The following is a 10800-nucleotide window of genomic DNA, read 5'->3' on the forward strand; positions in this document are numbered from 1 at the left end:
GTCAGCTGATTTCTCAACAGAAACTTTGCAGGCCAGAAGGGAGTGGCAAGAAATATTCAAAGTGATGAATAGCAAGAACCTACAACCAAGATTACTTTATCCAGCAAAGCTATCATTCAGAATTGAAGGTCAGATAAAGAGCTTCACAGATAAGGAAAAGCTAAAGGAGTTCATCACCACCAAACCAGTATTATATGAAATGCTGAAAGGTATCCTTTAAGAAGAGGAAGAAGAAGAAAAAGGTAAAGATACAAATTATGAACAACAAATACACATCTATCAACAAGTGAATCTAAAAATCAAGTGAATAAATAATCTGATGAACAGAATAAACTGGTGAATATAATAGAATCAGGGGCATAGAAAGGGAGTAGACTGACTATTCTTGGGGGGGAAAGAGGTGTGCGGGATGCGGGAAGAGACTGGACAAAAATCGTGCACCTATGGATGAGGACAGTGGGTGGGAGTGAGGGCGGAGGGTGCGGTGGGAACTGGGTAGAGGGGAGCTATGGGAGGAAAAGAGAACAACTGTAATAATCTGAACAATAAAGATTTAATTTAAAAAATCATATCAATAGGGAAATAAAAAGCCTTTTACAAGATACAACATTTATTTATAATTAAGCACTCAATATAATGTGTGTAAAAGGAAAATACCTCAACATAATAAAGGCTACAAATGGCAAACCCTCAGCTAATATCATACTCAGTGGTGAAAAACTGATTTTTTTCTAGTACGAGAACAAGACAAGGATGTCCACTCCCACCACTCTTATTCAACATAGACTGGAAGTCTTAGCAAGAACAATCATGCAAGAGAAGTAAATGAAAGGCATCTAAGTTGGGAATGAAGAAGTAAAATGGTCACCTTTTGAGATGACATGATTCTTTATATAGGAAACCCTAAAACTCCACCAAGAAACTATTAGAAACAATAAACAAATATAATTAAGTTACAGGATACAAAATCAATGTACAGAGATCCAAGAGCATACCAGAGTAGGTGGGAGCTTTCCTCACCTCCTCCCAGGACCAAACTGGAATTACAATTTAATTATATAAAAATCATCCTGGAGAGGAGAAAATAATGGCAGAGATGTAGCACACGTCCTCCTGGGGCAAGGCTGGAAAAGCAACTAAATCAGAGAACATACACCCAGAATTAACAAATTAGACACAGCTGAGGAAACAATTTTCAATAAGGAAGGAAAGAGGATACCTGGAAAATGGTAGGAGCAGAGATCTGGACAGGAGAGGGACACCCAGCCCCCAGGCAGAGGGTGAGGTAAAGGCTACATTGCTACAAAGCCACATTCCTTGGTGACCAGAATAATACCCAAGTGTGAAAAGGAAAATCTGCAGAGCTGCTGGTGCCTGGGTAATCTAGACCTGGGACCAGAGCCACAGGGGGCTGTGCCCCAAAAGATGGCCTGAAAAGTGGCCCTGGCAGCATGGTGCCAGGGGGAGAGAAACCCGCAGTTTTGTGGTGGTTTTGCTTTTGTTTTGTCTTTTCTTTTCTTTGTTAAACCCAGAATATAGGACTTTTCACCTGCAAAAACTCACCCGAGGCTCTGGTGCAGGGAGAGGCATGGATTTGTGGAGCCTGAGGAGAGACTGGGGAGGGAGACAGGGCAGTGAGATGTGGCTCTTCATAACCCTCCAAACCCAAGTGGCCATTTCTCCCCAGAAGAGCTAACCCCTCCCAGTGGCCTCAAGGCAAAGAATACAGCCTACCACACCCTGCCTGCATTTTGAGCTATACAAAGGAAACAAAGGCTCTCATAGCTCTAAAGAACTCTCTGGCTAGGTTGGAAGAGGGGCCAGCCCGCTTCACTGTTCTGGAAATCAGACTGATAAAAGCTCCAGGTTGCCAGCCAACCCCATTGGTCTCCATACAAGGATCTCTGACCAATCAAGGCCAGAGTTATAATTTGGGCCACTCACAGAAGAGTGGCCCTGGGTCTAGGAAAATACATCTATCTAATCCTGATAGCAAAACAGCACCAACCCAACCTAAAGCCCTGACAGAAACAGACGCTGGAGTGATTAAGATTGACAGCTGCCAGACAGGCAAAGCAGGAAGATTGGTCCTGCCTGCTTGCAGCCAGGGCCTGTGGAGACAGGCACAAGCAGAGGAACAGTGAATCACCAAATAGAGTGCCTGACAGTAGATAGCACCTAAATACCTAGCAGGAAGCCCAGAGTTGGAAGACAGAACAGAAGAGTGGGGTCCTAAACCAGCCCACATGGGGAATTAAAACATGGCTGAAGTAAACGACATTACACCTTTTTATTTGTTACCGTTTTTATTTTTTTTATTTTTAATTTTTTAGTATTATATCTACTTTACTTTTTTCTTGTTATTCTATTTTCTTTCCCTTTTTCTTTTTTTCTCACCTTTTTTCCTCACTTCTCCCTTTTTCATCCTGTTTTTCTTCTCATTTCCCACTTTAGCTTTTCCCTTTTCTTTTTCTACCCCTTGTTTAAAAGTGATCTTATTTATCTGCTTTATTGATGTGTTATTATTATTGTAGTTTCTGTTAGCTTATTCATACATCGAATTTCCTCTCCCCTGAACCTACTCCATTTACCCTTCTCTTTTCTTTCTTTTCTACTCAATCTTTTTCTCTTTTTTACCTCTCCTCCACTTGCTCTTTTCTGCTCCTAATTTTTTAATTAGTTTAACTTTCTAAATTCAGACCTATCTGCTCTCTCCTCTATTCTCCTTTTCAATAAATAAATAAATAAAATTTTATTTTTTATTTTTTCCTCTTATACACTCATTCTCTTTCTCCCTCCTCTATACTAAACTATGGTGCTTCCCCTATTTATCCAATTCCTTAACCTTATTTAAGATCTGCCTCTACAGATTCAGCCCCCCCACCAACTTCTGGGTATTTTTTGTTTGTTCTTTTTGGTTTCTTTGTTTTGTTGTATTGTCTCCCCATATTCTTTCTTTTTTCTCTCTTTTCCTTTTCCTTTCCTTTCTTTTCTTTCTTTTTTCTTTTGCTATCATTTTTGTTCTCCATTCTCTCCCCTAATTCTCTTTTCTCTGGTGGTCACTTGTATTGGGGTTATAGGCCTCTTGAGTATATTCATTTTCTGATCTTTCTGTCATGCCTTGTGTTGTATTTTGTGCTGTTCGATCAACACCTCAACAATGGTTGGCATGACAGGCAAGAGAGCAAGCCACATAACCAGACACCCTGAGAGGAGACTCTATCCACAAATGGGAAAATAACATTCAAGACCCAACTACAACAAAGAGAACCCAAATATCTCAGGTAGGAGAAATCCCTAAAATACCCAACCTATAAGACCTGAGAGATTAAACCACTGGGTTCTACATAATATCTCCTACATAAGAAAAATTCAAAAAATCTGGGTGGCATAGTAGTTTGATCTAATACATAGAAACAATCACAAAGGAGCAGCAAAAATGGGAGAAAAAAACAACAACCCCCATATGAAAGAAAAGGCTGAATCGCTAGAAAAGGAACTAAATGAAATGGAGGCAAGCAATATGTCAGAAAAAGATTTCAGAGTAATTGTTATAAGGATGCTGAAAAGGCTGGATGTGAAATTCACCAACATGTGTAAGAATCAAAAGCAAATGAAGAATGACGTAGCTGAAATAAAGAACACAATGGAAGGTTTCAACAGTAGACTAGAAGAAGTTGAGGACCGAATCAGTGAGTTAGAAGACAAGATAGGAAAAAACACCCCAGCAGAGCAGCAACTGGAAAAAAACAAAACATAAAAAGCAGGAGGAGAGTATAAGGAAGCATTGGAACAACCTGGAACAAAACAACATTCACATAATAGGGGTGCAAGAAAGCTGAGCAAGGAATAGAAAACTTGTTTGAAGCAATAATGACAGAAAATTACCCTGACCTTGGGAAGAAACAGGCAACACAAATCTAAGAATCACAGAGTCCCATACAAGATGAACTCAAAAAGACTGACAAGAAGACAAATCATAATCTAATTGTCAAACATCAATGACAAAGTAAGAACCTTAAAGACTGCCAGAGAGAGACATAAAGTTACCTCTAAAGGAACTCCCATAAGACTATCAACTGATTTCTCAACAGAAACACATCAGGCCAGAAGGGAATGAAATGAAGAATACAGAGTGATGCAAAGCAAGAGACTGAATCTAAGAATACTCTATCCAGCAAGACTATCATTCAAAATTGAATTGGAAATCAGGAGCTTAACAAACAAAAGAAAGCTAAGGGAGTTTATTACCACCATTCCAGCAATGCAAGAAATGCAAAAGGGACTGTTGTAAAAAGAAGAAATAGAAAGGGAAGAAGGAAAATATGCAGAAAGAATAAAAATGGCAACAAAGAAGTACCTATCAATAATAACCTTAAATGAAAATGGATTAAATGATCCAATCAAATGATATAGGGTAGCTGAGTGTATGTGAAAACATGACCCATATATATGCTGTCTACAAGTGACTCACCTCAGAACAAAGGACTGACAGAGACTGAAAGTGAATGGATGGAAAAAAAATTTCAGGCAAATGGAAATGGAAAAAGAGCTGGGGTAGCAATACTTACGTCTGACAAAATTGACCTCAAATTGAAGGCCATGAGAAGAGATAAGGAAGGCCACTTCATAATACTAAAGGGATCAATTCAACAGGAGGATATAACTCTGGTTGACATATATGCACACAATACCGGAGCACCCAAATACATTAAAAAAACTTCTGGAAGATATCAAGGGAGAGATCGACAGCAATACAATCATAGTAGGAGACTTTAATACTGCATTGACACCACTGAATAAATACTCTAGACAAAAAAATCAGCAAAGCAGCAATCCTAAATGACTCACTATATCAGATGGAATTAATTGACATCTTTATAACATTCCACCCCAAAGCAAAGGAATATAAATTCTTCTTAAGTGCACATGTGACATTTTTAAAGATAGAACACATATTAGGACATAGGATAAGTCTCTACAAATTCAAGAAGATTGAAATCATATCAAGCATCTTCTCAGATCACAATGGCATAAAATTAGAAATCAATTACAATAAAAACAATCAAACACATGGAGACCAAATAGCATGCTTTTAAACAATGATTGGGTTACCAAAGAGATCAAAGAAGAAATAAAAAACCAAAGAGATCAAAGAAGAAAATAGCATGCTATTAAATAATGATTGGGTTACCAAAGAGATCAAAGAAGAAATAATTTCAACTGGAAATAATGAAAATAAAAACATAACAATCCCAAATCAAGGTACACAATGAAAGCAGTCCTGAGAAGGAAGTTCATAGTACTACAGGCCTACCTTAAAAAAAAAAAGAAAAACTGGCAGTAAGATAGATAACCTGACAACTGAAAGAATTGAAAAGAGAGGAAGAAGAAAAGCCCAGAGTAAGTAGAAGGAATGAAATGATAATAATAAGAGTGGAAATAAATGACATAGAGACCTAAAAACAATATAAAAGATCAACAAAACCAACAGCAGTTTCTTTGAAATGATAAAAGAGATCGATGAACCTCCAGCTAGGCTCACTAACAGATAGGACCTATATAAACAAAATCAGAAATGAAAGAGGTGAAGTAACAACTGACCCCACAGAAATACAAAGGTTTGTAAAAAAAAATGCTACAAACAACTCTACTCCAAGAAACTGGACAACCTAGACGAAACAGGTATACTCCTAGAAAAATACAATCTTCTAAAACTCAATCAGGAAGAATCAGAAACATGAATAGGATGAAAACTACTGATGAAATTGAAGCAGTAATAAAAAATACTTCCAGCAAACAAAAGCCCTAGTCCAGATGGCTTCATAGGGAAGTTTTAGCAAACAGGCAAAGAAGAACTAACACCTATCCTCCTCAGACTATTCCAAAATTGCAAGGAGATAGAACACTTCAAAGCTCCTTCTATGAAGCCAGAATTGTCCTAATCCAAAAACCAGATAAAGACACAACAAAGAAAGAGAACTACAGGCCAATATTCCTCATGAACATAGATACCAAAATCCTCAACAAAATTCTAGCAAATCAGAACCAGCATTACATCAGAAATATCATATACCATGACCAAGTGGGATTTATCCCAGGGATGCAAGGATGGTACAATATCCGCAAATCAATAAATGTGATACATCACATAAACAAATTGAGAGATAAAAATCACATAGTCATATCAATTGATACAGAAAAAACTTTTGACAAAATCCAACACCCTTTCTTGATAAAAACCCTCAGCAAAATAGAGAGATCATACCTCAACATAATAATAGCCTTATATGACAAACCTACAGCCAACATCATACTCAAAGGGAAAATACTAAAACCATGTCTCCTAAGAACAGGAACAAGACAGAAATGCCCACTTTCACCACTCCTGTTCGACATAGCATTAGAAGTGCTAGTTATAGCAACCAAACAACAAGAAAAAATAAATATATCCATTTTGGAAAGGAGGAATTAAATCTGTCCTTATTCACAGATGACATAATATTGTAAATAGAAAACCCTAAACACTCCATCAAAAAACTACTAGATTTAATAAATGAATTTGGTAACATAAGAGGATACAAAATTAACACCCAGAAATCTAAGTCATTTTTATACACTAATAAGGAACTCACAGAAAGAGAAACTAAAATGACAACAACAACAACAATCCCATTTACCTTTGTAGAAAAATATTAAGATACATAGGAATAAACTTAACTAAGGAGGTAAAAGACCTGTACACAGAAAACTACAGGATGCTGAAAAAAGAGGTAGTGGAAGAAATAAACAAGTAGAAGAATGTACCATGTTCATGCATTGGTAGAATCAATATCATTAAAATGTCCATACTACCCAAAGCAATCTATGGATTCAATGCAATCCCTATTAAAATAGCAATGGAATATTTCACAGACCTAGAGCAAACTCTCCAAAAATTTATATTTGGAGGCATTAAATTTAAAAAGTCCCTGAATAGCCACAGCAAATCTTGAGAAAGAAGAACAAAGTTAGAGGAATTACAATACCAGATATCAAGCTATATTACAAAGCCATTGTTCTCAAAATTGCCTGTTACTGGCACAAGAACAGACATATAGACCAATGGAATGGAACAGAGAACCCAGAAATTGACCCAAGCCATTATGCTTAATTAATATGTGACAAAGGAGGCAAGAGAATACAATGAAATAAAGATAGACTCTTCAATAAATGGTGTTGGGAAAATTGGACAGATACATGCAAAAAAATGAAGCTAGACCATCAACTTACAGCATACAAAAAAATAAACTCAAAATGGATAAAGGACTTAAACATAAGACAGGAAACCATAAAAATCTTAGAAGAATATATAGGCAGGAAAATATCAGACATACCTTGTAGCAATATCATTACCTATACATATTCTAGGACAATGGAATCTAAGAATAAAATAAACAAATGGGACTTCATCAAAATAAAAACATTCTGCACAGCACAAGAAACCATCAACAAAACAACAAGAGAGCCCACTGCGTTTGTCAATGTTAAATCCAGTAAGGTTCTAATCTCCATAATTTATAGGGAACTCAAACAACTTAACAAAAGGAAGATAAACAATCCAATCAAAAAGTAGGCAAAGATCTTAAATAGACACTTTTGGAAGTGGACATACAGAAGCCCAAGAGACATAAAAACATGCTCAAAATCACTAATCATCCAACAGATGCAAATTAAAACAACAATGAGGTACCACCTCACACCTGTCAGAATGGCTATCATCAACAAATAAACCAATGACAAGGGCTAGCAAGGATGTGAAGAAAAAGGAACCCTCATGCACTGCTGGTGGGAATGCAGACTGGTGCAGCCACTGTGGAAAACAGTACAGCGATTTCTCAAAAAATTAAAAATCAAACTCCCATTTGACCCAGTAATTCAACTTCTAGTAATATATCCCAAGAAATCAGAAACACCAATGAGAAAGAATTGTTCATAGCAGCACAATTTACAATTGCTAAGATTTGGAAATAGCCTATGGTAAGTGCCCATCAGCAGATGAATGGATTTAAAAACCGTGGTACATCTACAAAATGGAATACTACACCGCTGTACAAAAGACAGAACTCTTACCATTTGCAACAGCATGGATGGACCCGTAGAGCATTATGCTAAGTGACAAGCCAGTATAAGAAAGATAAATATCACATGATCTCACTCATTTGTGGAATATAATGAGCAACATAAATTGATGAACAAAAATAGATCCAGAGACATAGAAGCATCAAACAGACCGTTAAATCTCAGAGGGAAGGCAGGGGAGGGTGGGGATGTAAGAGACCAACCAAAGGACTTATATCCATGCATATGAGCATTACCAATGGACACTGACAATAGGGGTAAGGGCATGTGCTGGGGGGAGGGAGCAGGCAGGGAGATGTCAATGGGGAAAAAAGGAGACATATGTAAAATTTTCAATGAAGAATTTTTCAAAAAATCATCCTGAATAACCATTTGGAGATAAGTTGTAGAAAAGTCGTGTAACCGAGGATTTACAGAAGAAGCTATATTGAGATGTAGGAAGGGCAGAGATATGAAAATGCTGGCCCCACTCCCACAGATACCAGCTAAAGTTCTGAGGTATATCTCACTGTGGGGGGAGGTCCCCATGAGAAATGTAGGGTCTAAACCACAAACTGGGTTCTCCAGCCCAGAGCACCGGAACCAGGAAGAGGTAACCACATAATGTCTGGCTGTGAGAAGCAGCAGGGATTCTGTTCACCAGGGAGAGACAAGAGTACCTAGTATACAAAAGATACTGGCATCCTCTTAAAAGACTAACACACAATATGTGGTTTTCAGCCATTGATCCTGTGCTCCAGTGGAGGGATGGCAGAGCATACTAGCATGGTGTGAGAAGAGTCTCAAGTTTGTGGCTTGAGGAAAGATCTGAAGGGACAACCACCATGATCCCTGTTCTGAGTCATTCTCCCATACTGCAGATGCCATCTTTCTTGGGTGGACCACTCCACTGCTTTTAGCATCAGCCTGGAAGAAAACAATAGCTCCACCCTCTGGACTCCTTATCACCCTACCCTTTTGAGCTTATGCCTTGCTGAGTAGTACAGCTGGAGGCTTTTTCAGTGACTGAGCCTAATAAGTAGAAACACTTCAGGTGAGAAGGGAGTGGCATGGAGTATTCAAAGTAATGAAAAGCAAGGGACTGAGTGTAAGACTACTGTATCCAGCAAGACTATCAGTTAAAATTGAAGGTGAAATAAAAAAATCTGTCCAGACCAAAAAAAAAAGGTTAAAGAGTATATTACCACCAATCAGCAATAGAAGAAATGTTAAAGGGACTGCTTTAAATAAAAGACAAGTAGAGAGAGAGAGAATCATAAGGATAAAGAAAATAAAAATGGCAATAAGTAAATACTATCAATAATAAATTTAAATGTAAATGGATTAAATGCTCCAGAAAAATACATAGGGTGACTGAATGGATAAGAAAACATGACACATATATATGCTGTCTACAAGAGACCCACATCAGAATAAAAGATACGCACAGATTGAGAGTGAAGGGATGGAAAAAAAATTCCACGCAAATGGAAATGAAGAAAGCTGGGGTAGAAATTCTCCTACCAAAATAGACTTCAAAACAAAAGCCATAACAAAAGACAAAGAAGGCTACTACATAATGCTAAAGGGAATGATTCAACAAGAAAATCTAATCCTTGTAAACATGCTATACACACGCAATATAGGAGGACCCATATACATAACATCTCTTAATGGAATTCAAGGGACAGATCAGCAGCAATACAGTCATTATAGTGGACTTTAACACCCCCACTGACATCATTGGATAGATCTTCCAGACAAAAAAATAAAAAATAAATACACAAAGGAAATCAAAATGGCGGCATAGGTAAATACCGGAAATTGCTGCCTCGAACAACCACTTCAAAAATACAACTAAAAGACAAAATGGACATCCTCCAGAACCACAGGAGGGCTGGCTGAATGGAAATTCTACAACTAGAAGGAAAGACAAAAGCACACTGAGACTCAGAGGAGGTGCGAAAGAAAAGTGCAGAGGTACGAAGGCACATGTGGAAAGGGCTGGCAACTGAGGACACGGTTGTCTTTTTCAATTGGGAGGGAGTCTCAAGCTTCTGACGGCTCTGAACTCCAGTTCCGGGCGAGTCTCTGGGGACCCAGACTCATAAGGGGAAAAACTGGACTGTCTGGCATCGGTTAGAACTCGAGGGCGGCTTTCTCTCAGAGGTGCTTGCAGCGATTACGGGGACATTGAGACACAGGGCCTCTTAGGGTAGGACTGAGGATCTGCCATAGTTGTTTGCTCTGCCCTGTTGATTCCCTGAGACCCCGCCCCACCCAAGCTGTGCGCAGAGGCTTTTGCAATGAAAGGCCTGGCCCTTTGCAATCTAAAATTACCTAACAAACTGCAACTGGGTCAGAGAGACCCAGAACTTCCAAAAGAAGGCCCAAGGCCCTACAGCAGCTTGCATTGCTTCACAGCTGGGCCTCATTTGGGCACCTCCAAATCCCAAACAAAGAAGAGGAATCTGCAGATCTCTCCGTAGCTCATGCTGGGTAGCCTCAGGCAGAGGCTAAATTAGCACCTCCTTAGAGATCCAAGAGACAGTGTACCCAGTGGTCAGAGTGGGACCATCCAGATTACAACTCCTCAGATCCATAAGGGACACACTCAGGGGGCAGACTCAGTGAGCACCAAAGCCCCACTGAAGCAAGTCTTGCCCCAGAAGGGTGTCTCCAGCACAGAAGTTCTCCCAC

Source organism: Myotis brandtii, unplaced genomic scaffold, assembly GCF_000412655.1.
Source record: "Myotis brandtii unplaced genomic scaffold, ASM41265v1 scaffold2251, whole genome shotgun sequence".
Lineage (NCBI taxonomy): Eukaryota > Metazoa > Chordata > Mammalia > Chiroptera > Vespertilionidae > Myotis > Myotis brandtii.